The sequence below is a fragment of the Manduca sexta genome, unplaced genomic scaffold (assembly GCF_014839805.1).
Source record: "Manduca sexta isolate Smith_Timp_Sample1 unplaced genomic scaffold, JHU_Msex_v1.0 HiC_scaffold_1395, whole genome shotgun sequence".
NCBI classification, from domain to species: Eukaryota; Metazoa; Arthropoda; class Insecta; order Lepidoptera; family Sphingidae; genus Manduca; species Manduca sexta.
In genome coordinates, this window is record NW_023592255.1 from 8,685 (window position 1) to 28,026 (window position 19,342).

The 19,342-nt window shown below is 34.8% G+C and overlaps 1 long non-coding RNA gene across 1 annotated transcript; it reads right to left on the reverse strand.

Annotated features, from left to right (window-relative positions):
- Positions 1–295: 295 nt before the first annotated feature.
- LOC119191361 lies at positions 296–18,869 on the reverse strand. The gene is made up of 3 exons (XR_005113433.1): positions 18,577–18,869; positions 18,407–18,449; positions 296–499 (listed from the first exon to the last, which is right to left on the reverse strand). It is a non-coding gene; the product is annotated as an uncharacterized LOC119191361 (long non-coding RNA).
- Positions 18,870–19,342: the final 473 nt, after the last annotated feature.

Here is a 19,342-nt window from a genome sequence, read left to right on the forward strand (position 1 = left end):
TAAACAAACAGATCGGTTAGCACTACCATCACATAGTAGGCCGGCGTGCATTCCCAGTTTTACTCTAGCGTTTCGTGCGGTCAGTGATTCAAGCGATGGATATCATCTTCTATCAGATGACACGTCTGCCCTTAGCTTTGATGTAATAAAAGTAATTTTGTAAGTTCTTTTAATATATATTACTCGTTACCTTTTATTCACCGATTTAATAAGGTGGCAAGCTAATATGAATATGTTAGCTATTGTCAGACGATAGAGGACGACAGGAAACGAAGAGAAAGGATTATACAACCATCATCAGAGTGGAGTTGTATGACGCGAAGTTCGCGTAATTCTTCATCATATCTTTCAAAGACTTACCAAGTTGTATGGAGCCCATAATCTGCGACGACTGGATCTTCTTGTAGGTGATCTCGCCACCCTCGCCGACTCGCCGGTGGCCGATCTTCCTGTCCGACTTGTGGACTTTGCTGATGGCGCCCGAAGGGCCTACGGCCGGCTGAGAAGAAAAATGAAATTTATGTAAGCAATACTTAAAGTCTAAAATGTGATTATCGAGAGATATGATAAACAATTCAAAAGTCCTCCTGGCGATCATCGAGAAACCTTTGGAGAAATATGCAAATACATTCCTGACAATACGAAAATGTACTTAAAGCCGGATCTGGATGATATGGTTTGTTTAAAAATTAAATCACGCTAAACATAATGATTAGATTAATGTAATCATCACAATCGATTAGAAACAATAGAGGCTAATCGGCCGCCATTTCTTGGAAATTGTTAGTTAAGGTTACTTGTAAGCAGTTAGCACGGAGCATGTGAGTATTTGTATTTTTAATGTAGCACCCAGTGCCGACACTATAAAATTTTTAAAAAATGGGCTGCCATAATTGACACATATATCCATGATAAGAAAGCAACATAGGGATTCCCAACATTCAAATATTTGCGGATAACACAAACATTTTCCATAAGCGCTACAGACGCCGTCAAACATATTTTTATAGCTAAATCCAACAGGTATGCAAGTGGGTCTTCAAATGATCTCCGTTCTCATGAATACCTACAATACCAGAAACATGGATGTGCTCCTTGATTTTGAGCCTATGGATACTTAAACGAACTGACACGCTTTAAACCCAAAGCAGCAAAGCAGCTGATTTAGGAATTATATCCGCTCGAATAACGATCACTGTACAGAAGGTGTTAAACCCCCCATAGTGGCGAACGTAAAGGTGTCGCGTTCTGGAATCAGTATGTCGCTCTCTTAATAAAACAATGACCTATTCCAAAATTGTTAATATGTGGTAATCGTCAAAAAACTCATTTCTGTTTTCGACCTTTTATTAATTTGCTATAAAATTGAAATTGTTAAAGATACGTAAAAACTGAAAAGTTTGGCATGAAAAAAAATAATTAAAAAAGGTAGCAAACAGAAATGAGTTTTTGGAAGACTCCCAGAAATTAACAATTTTGGAATAGGTCATTATTTTACTAAGAGAGCAATGTGTCTATTCTGTTTCAAACAAGCCGCCATAATTGCAACTGGCGAGGGATAAATAATCGTCAGTCAATACTTATCTAGATCCGTTGAACTTATCATCCAGGTGCAGTGAAATCATTTTGCCATGCACGTTTAAAAAGGCTACATTCTGAACTATTACACACATTCTTATTGAGAAGAGAAGCGTACAAAAACCGCATTATATCCGTACGAATAAATATACCGTGGGTAAAGGATCTTATACGAAAAGATTAGGAACGGAAGGAAGGTTTTGAAGATCCAAAACTCACTCACCGTACAAAACCCGAACTGACACTTCACGTGGCTTTTGATACAAGCACATTATAACTACATCCCCAATGTATTTATCAGGTCATTTGGCCGAAGTGGGTGGTTCACCCACACGTTTCTAGCTAGATTATGTCAACGATACACTGTCATAAATAAGAGTTAAGATACCGCGTTCCGCAACACATAATGGTCCGTTAGATGATTAACAATTTACCGTAATAGGTTGAAATTCCTAGCGTGTCATGTGTTTCTTAACTTATGTAGACCAGAAAGACATAATATTTAATCTTGTCGATGAGAGATTAACAAAATATGTCGATAGCGATACGGCTAAAGTTACTAACCTATTGCATCATTTTAATAATCTCAATCGATTTCAATCTTTTTCGATCTTTCTGAAATATGGACTAATCAGATCAGTTTTTTTAAATGCTTACCAATGAGTTATATTGATTGGTTAATTCTCGGAATCTATCAATTTAGAACCGTCTAAAAAGAATGGGGATACTCGCATCAATTGCACCAGTTCTTTGTCGATGACACTGACAGCGAGTTCCTTTAACGTCATCAGGATATTTCCATTACTCTGTGTGACGAGTGCTTAGACGACGAAGATTATAAGCTAACCAGCTCGCCCGTTCACAATCCCATGCAATATCATCAATTGACGTAACTCACCAACCAAATCCATCCTTCAACAAATCAAAGTTCTCCAAACTTCCACCCAACCATCCCGAACCCCCACCACTTCCGCATCTATAAATAAACATCTAAACATAAATGTCTCCCGACATAAGCGTTGTCCGAAATTGGTCAGGTCATCGGCCCCCGGTTATTGTGCCTCGGTAAGTTCACGGTCGCGATTGTTTTTCGCGTGTTGGCGTGATTAGAGCTTGTGTTGGTGAGACATTGAGAACATTGTTTTGTATGACTCAATTTTAACAACTACCAACTGGTAGTTGGTCGGTGGTTGGTAGATCTCTCATAAGAGTAGGCCGCCTGGCTAAGTACCACCGCAATGTATATTTCTGTCGACAAGCAGCAGTGTGTAGTCACTGTTGTGTTCCAGTTTGAAGGACACTGTAGTCTACTAGACATAATGAGACTTAACATCTCATGTCTCACGATGGCGCGCGCAGTAAGGGCGGTGTTGGATGGTGTTTCTACTGTTTCTGGGCCGTTATATCGCTTACCATCAGGGGAACGGCAAGCTCGTCTCGTCATTCAAAGTAATAAAAAAAAAGTAGCAACCCAACCGGGATCTTCAAATTTAAAAATTCTAAATGACACTGAATTGTGTTAACATCCTAAGCCATTTGTTAAGATCTACAATGCCTAGTAGCCACACCAACTATAATTCTTTCCTAACCGAATTTCAGCCACGGCGGTCAATCTCAACGGAGATCAGCCAAGTAGGCAGGAGATATAGCGCGCAAATGTGTGCGCAATACACAGGTGCATACTCTATTCCTTCACTCTCTTAGTCTGGTGAGGCGATACGACATGACTGTAGAGAGATCAGGCGCAGGACCAACGGCTTTATGTGATTTCCGGGGCACGGGAGTTTTACATCAACCTCCCGACTCCGAGCTGCGACTGAGTAAATTTAAAAAAAACCCAGTCACAATTATTTTTGACCCAACCCGGGTCTCGAATCTAGGTCCTCAGTACGGTAGTCATACTTGTACCGCATACAATTACAACAACGGCACCGAGGAAGTCAACCTACTAGTCACACAAGCTTGTTAACAAAATTAGAATAACGGTAACAAACGAAACAGCAGTATGTTAAGTTTCTCGTATACCTTCCCATATGAAAACCCTTGCACAAGACTGCCGTTTGTTTGAAGAATGACTAATTAATTAGATGTAGAATCTAAAATTTTACAGCGTTTTCAATAAACGATCCCAATCTCAATCTTCAATCCGATTTCGAGAATGAGCCAATCAAAATGACTTATTTGTGCGTATGTCAAAAAACCTCGTTCTGATTGGTCAATTTTTAAATAGATGGAAAAAGGCGTTTGGGATCCTTTATTGAGAATGGCGGTTATTCCGTATTATTTCTAGGACATACATAAGAGTATCGAAATGTGTGCGTTACGTCCTCGTAAGGAACAAGATTAAGTACTACAAAACGGACGACAGCCTATGTAGTTGGTGTGGAACGGACTGCCGAGACGAATGTCTGCAGGTTCAAATCTCAAGGGCATACACTTCTGACTTTTCTAAAATTAAGTGTGTATTCTTTGTAAATTATCGCTTGCTCTAACGGTGAAGGAAAACATCGTGAGGAAACCTGTATCCCTGAGAAATTCTCTATAGGAATTTTTAGGGTGTCTGAATTCTAATAATCCGCACTAGGCCATCGTGGTGGACTAAGGCCTAATCCCTCTCTATAGTAGTGGAGGCTCGAACCCAGCAATGGAAAAGTATACAATACAGGGCTGATATCATTATAAATACTACTACAAAACCTCGCATTATCATTAAAAGTTTATATAGGAAAATTAATACCGTCTAGACAGCCAAACAGCCTAGAAAAAACAACACGAGCCGTCCTTCCCCGTGAAGATATCAAAGTTTCCAGTGGCCGAGATCGTAAAATTATTCTCGGCAATGGTTTTAACACAAATTTTTTTTTTTCACCGACGAGTAAACATTTTGGTGGTGATTAAACGTTTTATTTTTCCAACGTTCGCAAATGACGTAGGTATATACTCGGTACGTTCTCTGCCCTTAATATTTAAACGCGCCACGACCTGGTGTAACCCATTTTCCACCTTTAAATATTTATGCGCGTTGATTTATAATTCGTGGCGTGCAAGTTGCGTAATCAAAAGTAAGATAATCGAGTATTAACTATTTACTGTCTTATCTTAATAATATAAATGCGAAAGTTTGTGAAGAAAAGTATTTGATTATACATTGGGAAAGACCAACAAACTCATCCTTTTAAGAGGCAAGCTATGTCGTAACTCTCCCGAACCGAAAGCCGCGACTACAATCTCTCATAACCATAAAACAAATAATAGAGGAATACTTGCCTTTATACTTTTCTTACACTAGGGCCGTCTGACTAAACTTATTTATTAGTCTGGACTTATGCCAGGATATATCCCCCTCTTAGGGGAGAAGAAAGTACACAATATTACCATTTTAATGTCCATATCCTGCTAAGACTGTCATATTTATTGTAGGATATTAATTTGCGCCAACAGCGCAAGAGATGTATTAGCAAATTTTTACTTATCTCAACGTTTCAAACACACACGCGCCTTTATATTCCCAAAGAAATAGACAGATGTACAACCGGAGCACCCACTTTTCGCCAAGTGTGTTCCGTCCCATGATGTGATAGGGGGCGAGGTTGTCGCCATACCGGGACAAAGTTGCAGACTCCAGGTTGACAGTAAGAAGAAAAACTTAAATATCATTCCCAGGTTTGTTACGATAATTCAAGTATTAAACATTTTTTTGTAATATTTACAATACCATATTAATACCAAATAAAAACTTAATTAGTGTTATTTAAATTGACTACTTTACATAATAAAAGCACCAGTGAATAGAACAGCAAATTCCCAGTTGATCGACATGTTCTCAACTCAAGCCTTTAATTCCAAATTTTGTTCTGAAAAGACGCTTGCTAAATCAAACCATTTATTTAGCAAGTAAAAATGCAATTATCACGCCTTGTACACAGAGCCTAATGCCGTTGTTAGACACTAAGTAGGTCCCATTAAAAAAAATCTACGCTAATAGACATCCATTCAAATGTACCGTATAACGAGCGCGACGTTTCCGCCATTTGTTTATTATTTCTTTGTGAAAATCCTTCGAGAACTGTCCGTTCGTGTGATAATGGCCTTACCCGGTCAATGTACCGCGATAGAATATGATATTTCGTGAGTCATGTGATTCGCACAATGGGTGGCTTAGTGGTTTGGCTTTGTTGGACATAGGCGTTGTAAAAACGCGGCGTTTAAACGCTACGTTTATTTTAGTGGTAGTGTGTTGTTAGGTTCTGTTATAGGACTGTGCGACTGATTTGGTTTCCTGATTGAGGTTTTGTAACAGAACCAAATCTATGTTAAAACAGCGAGACAAAAAAAAAAACTTTAAAATTACAGTATATTAAACAACTTGCGAATTTCACATTACGATCTTTAGTTAGCCCAAGCCCCGTAAGATAGACATAGATCGGTGACGTAATATCATGAATATCATTCAATAGTGGTGGCGCAACTAATAACATATTAAACTAGTAGAACTAATTGAAACTGATATGCTTTAGATCAAGTAAAATCGCGGAGAGGCGCCCTTGTCAATAACAACAACCAACACATTAAACACATACATAGCATCATCCCTGCTCCATTTCCATTTGACATAACAGGTCGAGAAAATGAGCAGGCATGTGTCAATAGACATATAGAGATAAACGATAAAAACGCGAGAAAAAGAGTCTACAAATTTTGTCATGGCGCGCATGCTAGGTCGGCAGGGTAGGAAATAATGTAACTACATCTAAATTTAACCAGTCATGTAGTCACATGTAATAGAAGTAGTCTATAGTCATTAAACGATGCAATTTCAGATTCCAAAGAGCTACGCCATTGATGCAGACACACTGCCACATTTATGAGCCCCAATAGAGAAAACAGGAGACCGGCACCTACCTTTCGCCCAGCTTCGATTAATCCATCCGATGACGCGACGAGGGCGAGCCTGTCTATAAACGTGGAGTTGCAGAATACAAATATCATCTATAAAGCTAATGTAATACGGTGTAATTTATCATGTACGCATAAACTTAATAGTTTCTGATTAATTGAATTAATAATTTCAATTCATTTAAATATTGCCTTTTTGACACTGCCAATAGGATACAAATCATCTTTTCGTTGAGATATTATCGAAACTCTCTTGATACTCACGCGGTATTTCAGCATTTTGTATTAAGTTAATTCTTTTTTGTACTGAGGTTATGTTCCTTCACAAATCACGACAAATAAATACCATTTCATAACAAATATTGGTACTGCGAGTGAGCCGTCAGCCGACGGATTTAATCGCTCTCGACAACTTTAAATCTGATGATAGATATCGTATATCTGTTTTATCTTAGACGTTGTTTCGTCTCCGCTCATTGATTGTTACAGGCAAAAATGTTGTTTTTATCGATACTGTGTATTTTGATTTGTTTAGGAAATATTCCTCGTATACATAAGTATCGAAATATCATAAGGTTATGAAATTTATAAACAAAGATTGTTTGATTAATATAAATGATGAAATCATTATTTCCTTTTAAAATTTTAGGAACATCAATATTAAATAATTAAAAAATACAAGGAATGTTTAGAAGTTATACACAACCGTACAAAACTCTAAAGCATATACCGCTTCAAAATATTTCAATATAAACATAAACACAATAAACTAGAGAAGAAATGATTTACTACTCGTCAATCATCGAACGTGCTCCAAACAAACACACGCACATAAACCAAACAAAATAAATCAAAAAACAATTACTCATTACTGTTTACTTTACTAAATTGATTGCTTTACTTTTAGTAACAGAGACACGTCAGGGTGTAAAGGCTTATTCTAAGATATTGGGCCAGGTGATGGGTGTACTACTTATACAGAAAGGTTTGGTAGAATCTTTGCTATTGCTATTCATAAGGTCATTAAAATCACCCTAGTCCTTAATGTTGAGGTTCCATAGGCAAAAACAAAGTCTCCTTATAATATAATGTGAACTGGCAGCTTAATAGAATCTATTTGAATTATTGTATTTCGAATTAATAACAATGTAATATTGTTACTAAGCGTTGTGTGCTAGCTTGTTACGGTTATCTTCTAACGTGCAATATATTAGAACAATATAAATTCTGATTCTACCGAAAATCTAGTTTACTTTCACGCTTATTCTGCTGTGCAACTTTGCTAGGGCGACTCGAAACCCAAGAAACAATACACTTCTTTCCATTTTCAGTTCTTTAAAGTACGACACTAAAAACCTATGAACATCGATATATCTATGTACTACGTACTAGATTTCGCGTTCCGAACAGTTACCATGTTCAATTGAATTGAACTGCAATCCATTCAAACTGATTTTAGTATGGTCAATATTAACAGCTTGTGTGTGCTTGCGTACGGAGTGGCGCTCATGATATAAGAACTCCAGTCTAAGTGTAAACCTGGATTGGAATAAAAAATATTAGTCAAATAAGTAAATTTATTTGTTGTTCAAATGAATAAATAGGTTATAACAGTGACATTTTGGCTGCCATTTTAGTTCGGTTTTGAACATATATGGAAGTTCGTGTCTGTAGAATATACGTCAATGCCTATGACATTACTTTTAGGCATAAAGTTGTAGAAAATATAGGATTATTTACATATCGAATCGTTTTATACTGTATAAATTCAATTAATGCTGATATAAATTCATATGTTTGCAAAAACTAAATAAAATGGGGACTAAATATATTAAAAATAAACCGGCTCACTTTATTACATCCGTTGAGACGGCCCCAAAAACTAATTTAATAATAAAATATACGTTATTTTATTAAAGTAGAATTAGTTATATTTAAGATATCATATTAATGTAAATGTTTCTGACCTAAACTACATACACAACTACTTTGAAAGTATAAAAAGAACATTAAATCCACACTTATCTATATTATTTCCGATTAGCTTAGCTGAGTATTATTCTCTTAAACCATAGGATTAATATATTATTTAGTTTTCTTTTCTTAAAAGGCAAAATCTAGCATTCAGATTGTTTATAATAAAGATGAGTTTCACTAGGTTTATTAGGAATGGATGCACCAGTTCTTAGCTTGTGAAATACGTGAAACTGTATAGTATCAACAAGGTATTTTTCTGTTTGATTTTGTTTATTATTTTTATGTAACAAGCAATTAGTAAGCAAAAGAAGCCCTTCTTTAAAAACTGCATTAAAATTGAATAAGCAATTAGGCAGGAATTTTATATTTTAAATATTGCAATGGGCAGGAGTAGGGATATCAATCCATCTCATTCTTTCTCACGTATCGAAATCCCGATGACGTCATATGCGCGTATTGCGTCACTTTTCAGGTTTCTTGATCCGTACCCATTCCACCGAAATTAAAAAGCTTATAACTTGTTGATTTTCTACTAGATTTTAATGATTCTTTCTGTCTTATAATTTATATGAGGTAAATTTTTGATAAACGTGAAGAACAAAACGAGTCAAATACCCTACAACCTATGAAATGCGATATGCTGCTATGCACACCTCGTCTATTTTCTCTTTATTCTTAAGTCCCTGCTTAACCTAATTCTTAATACTTATCAAGACTTAACTACACTAGGTACCGGCTAGTCTCGTACTTAATCCTTAGGGCCGAGAAAATACGAGCCATCTCTAGCAATAATATAAACAATAAAATAATACAAGCTCTGTGTTATATACTGTCCCACTACTGGGCACGGGCCTCCTTTAATTACTGAGAGGGATTAGGCCTTAGTCCACCACGCTGGCCAAGTGCAAATTGGTAGACTTCACACACTCCCAAAATTCCTTTCAAGAATTTCTTAGGTATACAGATTTCCTCAGGATGTCATCCTTCTCCGTTAAAACAAGCGATAATTCACAAACATCTCAACAAGCAATAATATATTGAAAAGATATTATTCCTACCCAAGTATAACAAGTAAATTGATTAAATTGGCGCAAAATAACCCATCCAAAACATCCCCATTTTGTGCGAACAAATTACTTCGATTCGTAAAGGTTAAACGTTTAATGCAAACTCCCTTACCAACTTATTCCATTCAAATAGTTCGTGGGTGTTTCTGACAACACCGTAACTTTGAATTAAATCATAATCCAATCGACCTTTAGTTCCAATAACTCTCAACTTGTAAACGTCTGAATCGGGCGTCTTAAAATATATTATATAACATAAATATTCTTCGTTTCGAGATTCAAAAGCTTTATTAGTATAATGTTATTTATGTAGTCCGTTACAAGTCGCTATGAATATTCCGACTGTACTGAATGAACGCGTAGCTGCCTACTCAGAAAGATTAATACGATATTAAATGTAATACATAACGGTACAGAGCATTTTTAAAAAATGTGCAAATATATGTAATACGGTTAATAGAAATTTAAATCGCATAAATTTTAATGCAACGGCATACTTAATGACAGCCTGCTTATAAATACTTAATATTCTAACTGTCAATATTTTAAAACATTTCAAAAATCGAACACTTTCTAGTCTAGCCAAAAAAAAACGCCGGCGTCGAAAAAGCCTCAGTGAGCAAGGGCATAACGCGGAGGTATAAACGACTGGCCTATTGCCAATTGTAGTATTGGACAGATCCCAACAGAATACAGAATACACGCACTTTTTATGCGCAAGTAATCCCTTGATTGTCTTATAAAGTTATGCCTTAACTCATTCGCATATTGATAAAAAAAATATTGTTGCAAATGTTGACTATCTCAAGTCACAAACCTCTTTATCTAATACGATTTGCCCGGGGTCTTTTAGAGGGTGTTGATTCCAGGCAGGCCGCCGATCATAGCCTATCCCATTTCATTACTGTAAGTAAGCATGAAAAAATATGCTCTATACTGATATGAAATAAAATTAGACTGAAGAAGTATTTGCCCTTATTTAAGGCCTTTAAAATATATTAAATCGTGCTCGTACTTAGCAACCCTCAAAGGCCGGCAACGCCCCCACCATTAAGTCGTTGTGGGTGTTAGGAGATGATACAGTTGCTCGATTACCTTTTTATAACATAATAGGTGTTGCTTGCGGTTTCGCTCGAGTGAAAAGCCTTTCCCATTACGAGAAGCCCCAAATCATTGTAAAGCAATATTTAAAAATATCGGAATACAAAATTCTAATATTTCCTACGAGAGCAAATTACCGCGATAAAAAGTAACCTATATGTTTTCCAAGGAATGGTTTATCCGTGTGTCTGATTCCATCAAAATCCGTTCAGCAGTTTCCGTGTTTACTTCTAACAATCATGTTAACATTTCATAAACATTCACATTTATAATGAGTATTAAGGAAAATTAAAGACGTGTTCAAAATACCTATCAATCATTATCAGTCTTACTTATAAACTTATTTTAGAGTTAAAAGGTGGTTAAGAATTGCTTTAATAGCTACCAAAAATATCACCGGTTTCCTAGTATAAACCTTATTAAATGGGTTAATCAAAAATAAAGTCTAGACATGTTTTAGCTGACTTTAGTGTTTTTGTCAATGCAAGTACAAGTGGCCATTTGTTTGTTTTTCGAACGATTAAGAGGCAAGATGGCGGGTTTTAACTTACAGCTGATCGAGTAAATTTGTATTTTAACTAAGCATAGCTTTGCGAAAATTTATAAGTAAGACTGTACATATTATTTACACTAGACCTAAAGCCATCCCTAATCTGGCCGGTCCGAAGTACCCTCTCGTCCTCAACATCTCCTTTCACCCTTTACCCTCTGAAAACAATAGCTGTAACCCGTGTCTATCTTCAGCCCTGCCAAAGAGATTAATTCACTATACCTATCGCACAAGTATCAAATTCAAACAGACACAAACATACCATTGCGCTCCCATTCCGCGCATCGCTAAATGGATTTAAAGGGCTTATTGCGAGCTTGTAATTCAACTTGACATGCATGTTGGACATTGACATGTATCCATTTATCGAGAAAAGGAGAATTTTAAATTAATTAATTTGTCACACTGAACAGTATTGTAAATTGTATTGCAATTTTCAATATAAATTGCAACTATCTTTGTTCCAACATGAGGTTTTTTTTTATACATACAAAACCCGCAGGGGAAAAAGCAAATGGGATACTAGAATCCCCCGGCTTAGCAACTACAGGGCCTTGGAGGAAAATTGGGCGTGGAAAATAGGAAGGAGAAAGAACCATCTTAGTATGGACGGAGCGGGAAAGGAAGGGAAATATGTACTTACAAACATGAGGTATACACATTTGACTTTGATTGCCGCGACAAATGTCCTGCGATGGATGGACGTGCATTCGTTGTGGAGATCGAGCAAACAAGAATTGCCTCAGGGGTTCCAACATGCGGTTTCTCCTGTAGGTGAGTATCGATGCATCTATTTCTACCGCTGGGCAGCATCGTGCATTAATTTTAGGTTCGAAACACAGGGACCTTCAATACCTGATTTAAATAGTCTTAGGGTGGAAGCAGTGTGATGTCAAAGAAAGCGGACATCACTATAACAGCCTCAAATTCTATTGCCGAAAACGCCAAATATTTTTGGAATAATAAAACAATAAACAACGTTTTGCGCAAACGTGGCCGCGAGCAACACACATAATTATTTATTGATCGACTCCGGATCCGAAAAACTATTACTTTCAATTTCAACAAATTAATTAATATATAATAAACGTTTATCGAACTTTTTCTAATCAACGCGATAGGAGAAAGTGACGACTTAATAACTATAATTGGAAATAACAATAACACAAAATATTGCATCTAATATTGTTACTAGGAATTTGAAATGTTCGTTCGTTATCTAACTCGTATAACTTTTGTACATTTGCAAATTATGACTATAAGACCATATCTATTGGTGGTAGGTCTCTCATATGTGAGAGTCCGCCTGGCTATGTACCACTGTAATGACTATTTTTGCCGCCAAGCAGCAATGTGTAATTACTATTGTGTTCCGGTTTGAAGGACATTGTAGCCAGTGTAACTACTGGACATTTATTATTTCACTTAACGTCTCATGTCTCAGGATGGCAAGCGCAGTGGAATACCAAACAAAACTTTGTAATTCAAGGTGTCGGAGTGTTTCTACTGTTTATGGGCGGTCCTATCGCATATATCCGAGTATAGACAATAAAATCCACATTTTTTATATCCAACTGAATGATTCACAGAAATGGCCCATAGGTGTATTGAAACTAATTGTTAAGATTCATAATTAACTTCTTTGCCTGTATAACATCGTATTAGTACTTATCTGTTATGGTGTTATATATTTATCAATAATAAATAAACTAGACCAGGACTACCCATAGACAATGGCAACATCTTGCAGAACTTAGAATTAGGAAGGTAAGCATGTGAAAACTCCCATGCTCGTCATTTTGCGACATTCGATTTCAATTAACTCATTCTTAGCTGATTCAAGTTTGTTTAACAAGAACAAAGTAATTAATACACATTATGTAGTCATGTGTGGGTATATAAATTATTTACATTAGTTTATCATCACCGGAAAAATATAGTGGACTATTAGGTATGTTTTATTATAGAAGGCAGGATAACAAACACGCTGGTATATGATTTTAAGTGATATGAATAACATATTGACGGGAATAATTACGGGTCTTATGGACTTAGCGCCTATTTCACAAGTTTCAAGTGAATTTTATTTGACAGTAATCATACTAAACAGCTAATGATATTTTTTTTGGAATGTAGTGGTTCTTGGAGGCGGTTTATCTATGGTTAAAAAGTTATAATTTTTGTTTCTTTGTTAGTTATACAATAAATCTGATTAAACCCAAAAAAAGTCACTCTCATACTATTTCATTCTAAGGAATTTCCTGCTGCATCTTCGAAACTCAGAACAAATAAAAAATATTTAATATGTTGGTATGTTAAAGCTATAACGAACCCAACACAAAATAATCATCAAAATCCTATTTGATTTTGAAGAATAAAAAATAAAATCGGACATTCGCAAGCCTAAAAAATCGAATTAAAAATGAACCAATAGACGGTGAGATAAAAATCTATAGATGAAAAATAAAATACGTCAAATAGATAACCTTCCCTCTTTGGAGTCTGTTTAAAAAATGGTCAGTTGATTACCAACACCTTTACAATGATTGTTCTAAGCAAAAACATCGTGAGAAATAACGCGTACATGACAATTAAAACAAAAACTTCACTGACTTGATATCATCTGATTCTTTTTATTATTATGAATTGTATTACTTTTCATTATTTCTGAATCATTAAATAGGGGACCGGCATATGCTTTATTTTGTACATTATTCTATATGTAATGGTTAATAATACGAAAAAGAAGCACTCCTGCGAAAACTGCATAAAAAATGGTTAAAAAATGAGCATATTACAATATTTTAAATATATTTAAAATATTGCAATGTGCCGAAGTGGGCGCGATGTGGGGATATCGCTACATCTCTTTCTTTTGCACGCGTCGTAATTCCCGATGACGTCACATGTGGGTATTTCGTCTCTTTTCTGTTTATTGTTAATTACCCCTTCTACCGAAATTCAAACACTTATAACTTGTTGATTTTTTACCGGATTTCAATAATTCCTTCTGTGTTATAATTTATATTATGTAAATATTTCATACTAGCTTCCGCCCGCAGCTTCGCCCGCGTGGATTTCGGACTTCAAAAATGGAGCCGGTCGCGAACGTTCGAGAATGTTCGTTTTACGAAGCTACTCGCTAGGTGATTCGCTAGCCTCTAGGTGCCAAGCAAGCCGCCTGCCTGTGCGTTCGCGACCTTATATATATACAGAAATAATCCTTATAGCATGATTCAGTATTCACGCATGATGGCTTATTATTAGCGTATTTCATGTATAACTTGTGTTTCTATACCGATTTCTGATTCTTTTTTATGGAATATTTAATAATGTTAACTTTTTTAATTAGGGATGACTGAGAGTGATATAAACGTAAGAGTCGACAAATATAATGAGAAAGCTTCGAACTGCTAAGCTATCGGGAGTTACACGTGTTATTGTGAGTCAACCATAAAAGATAGACATATGCTGTCGTGGGATATTTTTTACATAATTTTAAGGAGAACATTTCCGTCATACATGATTTCTGTGTAGCTTTAACCATTAAGGTTGCACACGCGACGGAAGCTTAAAAAATGGAGTAACTTCTCCCGTTTTCCCAACATTTCCCTTCACTGCTCTGCTCCTATTAATTGTAGCGTGATGAAAAGTATACTATAACCAGCACAGGAGTATGACAAAAAATTGTACCAAGTTTCGTTAAAATCCGTCGAGTAGTTTTTGTTTCTATAACGGTTATACAGACAGACAGACAGACAGACAGACAAACAGTCAAAAATTTTACTAATTGCATTTTTGGCATCAGTATCGATCCCTAATCACCCCCTGATAGTTATTTTGGAAATATATTTCATGTACAGAATTGACCTCTCTACAGATTTATTATAACTATATAGATATATAGATTAGTAAAGAACAAAAATGAGTCCGGTACCCTATTATCGTCTTATATATTAATACTCGCGGCTACTACCGCGTGGAAGAATTTTCTTTTAGTTATATTATAGTTGAAGAATTACATTTTAATAAAAAATATCTGTTCCTTCCGTTTTGATTGAAGTTTGAATAGGTAATAAATTATTTAAATTAACTCAGAATTACCTTCATACAAATTGTGTTTCTTAATATAATTTTGTGAGAAACAACTACCTGATATTAAATGTGTAGGTCACTTTGCGGCACTCATACCATTGTTTATTATTTCATATGTAAGGTCATTTAATTGTAAAGGTTTTTGTTTTGTATAAGATAGATTATTCATTTAAATTACTTCTTAAACCCTCATCACGCCTTTATCCCTGAAAGGGTAGCCAGAGGTTCAATCAGGCCATCCACTTTTCCCCAGGTGTGTTCCCTCCTATGATGTGATATGGTCGAGTCTATCATATCGAAATATTACGTTGCCCGACCCGGGATATTAACCCAGAATCAGAGCGGTGTCGTACCGCACACGCAATACATGTACGCCGCCAAGGCAATGTCTTTTTAAAATGTAATCATTGTCAGCTGCATGATGTGCAGTGTTGAATGGTCCTCCCTCAAAGATTAAAATTTATATTAAAAAAATAATAATGTTATGAGGGGATTGTCTTGTATCTAAGCTGCCTATAAACAGTAAAAAACATAACTTTTAATTAAAAAGTACTGTATACCTCTCATTCTGAGTCATCAGATGTAGTGTTAATATTGTTCAAACACTATAATGCTTACTGGGACTGAACTATTTGGTCACATTAAGGTTAAGCAGTTCTGACCAAAGGACTGCCAAAAATAACAGAGTTAATACCAAATAAATGACTTATAATCAGTGAGTAACGGACATTCTTGTCATAATTTTTAAGGCATTCATCAGGTCTATGACATTTGCAGTTGTTTCGGCAACAACACATGTGTGATAATGGTGCAAATAAAATAGATAAAAATAATAAATCCATCAAAACTGAATTGAATCATTCATAATTCACAGGTTGCTAACACAACCCATACCATTATTTTTTTGTTACAAATGACCTTTACATAAGTCAAAGATAAAATAAATTAAAAATTTTGAACAGCCTTTGCATTGTTGCTATGTGCGGTTATCCTTGTGAAAAGGGTATATTATGCATGATAAAGTTGTAAAAAAAGATACAGATACTATTCGTAATTATACATAATAATTTATTGTGGTAATACAGTTTTCAAATTGAAACTGCTCAATCAAATTTTATAAAATACTCTTGAGTTTGGACCATGAAAAAAAAACAAATTACATTTATGTGAATCTGGTCACAGAAAAAGTAGGAGTAAGGTAGTATCATAGAGATATTTTATTTACTCGTGTGAGTGTGATAAGTGAACATAATCATTATAAAACCAAACTATTAATTATTAGTGAGGGCCGTAGCATGGTAGGTGATGCGCCAGCTCTGAGATATAACACTGTTAGTTCAATCCATATAAGACAAATATTTGTATGATATACAAATACACAGGATTAAATATCAAATAATTTCCATAACTCATGACACTATTAGTCTGCTAGCTATTAAGCTACAACAGAGTATGAAAATGTTGGATGTATGCGTTTCATGTTTTTTATTCCAACCTACAGATATAAAGCAACAGCTATACAATGTATTAAGATTTTAATAGACTTATGATGAATATTAAAAAGGTTAAGAAAAAACTAAGTCTTGTATACAGGGTCATTTTGACGTTAATAAATGAAACCACATACTCATCTTTATCTCTGCTAATATTGTGCCAAATATAATGCATAAACAAGAAATATTTTCACCATACATCCTGGTTATAGTTTTTAAATTATTTAATAACTTTTAAATGTAAATTTAGTGTATTGTACAATTATTCCTCACTGAATGATGTTGTCGCTCTGACAAATTCTTTAGAGTAGCAGTGGTTACGTTAGGGCATGTAATTTTTTATTTTTATTTATCATTTTCAATACTGAAATGTTTTTATTTTACATCTACAGTTCAAGTTATTGTAGTGTCATTTTCAAGTAGATAAATATATGGTTTCATTTAATTATTCAATATTAAAATTACTATATATGTACAAAAAAGATTTTTTTGGGGTCTCTATGGTAAAATGCTTTCTCCAAGACTCATTGGAAATATTGTCTGTGGCTTCTCATGCCATATACAGTGTAGTTAAAGTACTGTTACAAATTAGCCACCAAACATTATGTAAACATAACTGGAGATAGATAACAGCAAATTTTATCAATGACTCATTGTTTACTTATATGATGATTAAATAATGTTTCACTCAATGGTTATGAATGAATTTAATTGAAAAACTAATTTCATCAATAATTAAGTCTATTAAGTAATATATTGTTGATGGATGTTGATTACTAAAGCAGTAAGACTTTTGACCTTTATACAAAGTCTATGTTAAAAAGAAAACGAAAGGTCAATGTTCTTTGTATTTTTTTTTAATACATTTGACACAATATAATCACATTGATTTTACTCATTTTGTAGAACAAATCAACCTTTAGTGAAACATATGTATGTACTTTTGCCTCAAATTTATTCAGTTATGTAATGGTATAAGAAATGCAAATTTGAATATTTGTCCTACATCACAACTAAACATGTATGAAGTTTTGATAGAATAAATTTTAATGTATGGATGCATTATAGTATTTCTTTTACTAAAGTACAAATGATGTATTTATCATCTAGCCAATGATGCTTCAAATACTTTACATTATTGTATATTTTATTAAAAAATATAATATGTCAATAAACTTTAGAGTTGGCCAACTAACCTACATTGGATATCTCAGAAAAACATAGAATATTTTTGACTCAATGACAAATTTCTGACCCCAAATAGGTACACTGTATCATTCTTCCAAGCAATTCTGCCATTGAATATCAACATAGATGGTTTATTTTGATTTAGGCTGTCTGACACAATTACTTTTGTCAATGCCAGAGGCAAATATAAAATCGTAACTTCTTAATTCTGAATTTGAAGAACCTAATGTGAGGTAAATTTTTAACAAAACACGTCATTCCCACGAGCGCATACGAGAATATAATACAAATGACAACATAGAAGGACGTACTTGTGATTTTGCATGCTAATTATTGAAATCATTGGCATACAATAAACGCTTTCTCCATAATGCCAGTAATATATTATACTGCATTTCTAAAACGTCCCGTTGCGTAAATAAAATAACTAGTGTAAATGTATCACCGAAAACACTACTCACGTCGTACGGAGCATTTTTTCAGCTATTGAGCTCTTGTCGCGATCTGAAAACGAGGAAAAATAACGTTAAACGACTTCGTAGGGCGAGTAACCAGTTAATCCGGACAAATACCGTGTCACAATAGGATTAAAACAAAGAAATGTGTCGTATTATTAGATTTAGAAAATTACCGTCGTCCTCCGAGCCAGGTCCCGTTGCGTTATCCGTCTTCTTCGACACACCACTTTCCATTATTTCTATATGATCAGTGTCTCCTGAAGCCATTTTTGTTTCACTTTACATCCCCTTTTTTAAGTCTTATGTGTTTTTCTATTCACAATAATAATTCTCATTTCACACATCACACACACATCGTTAACACAACTATTCACTGTAATTTAATTAAAAGAAATCAATTTAGTTTACGCGAAAAATGCTCGTCCAAAGCATCCGTCTGACACGACCACTCATAGTAACTGGGTTGCCATTGTTAAAATTTATTTTTAAATGTCGCATAAACTACAGAGCAAAGTGGGTGTATATTATATGATGATAGTCTTTAAATATACAGATATCCCAAAAGATAGTGTCAAGTGAAAGTCAAGAGATAGAGCACCCTTGGGGTATCCGCATCACCCCTATGTATGTTCCACAATTTTTTATAATTTTCGAGTTATAAATATGTTTCTGAATTTTGGAGAATTTTCGATTAGAACAATTAAATGATTTTTTTTTAAAGTAAAAGACTTCGTGTTTTTTTTTGCAAGATAATTTTCATCAGTTGTACTTTTTGCTAAAACAATCAGCTTCGTAACTATGATAATTATGAAAAATGTTGGTGTAAAGTTAAAACTTATGTTTAAAAGTTGGTTATTATAAGCCGCACTCCCTCTTAAAAGAATTATTCTCTCTTAAACTTTTCTCTTCATGTCTATATTACTTATAAACATAAATGTC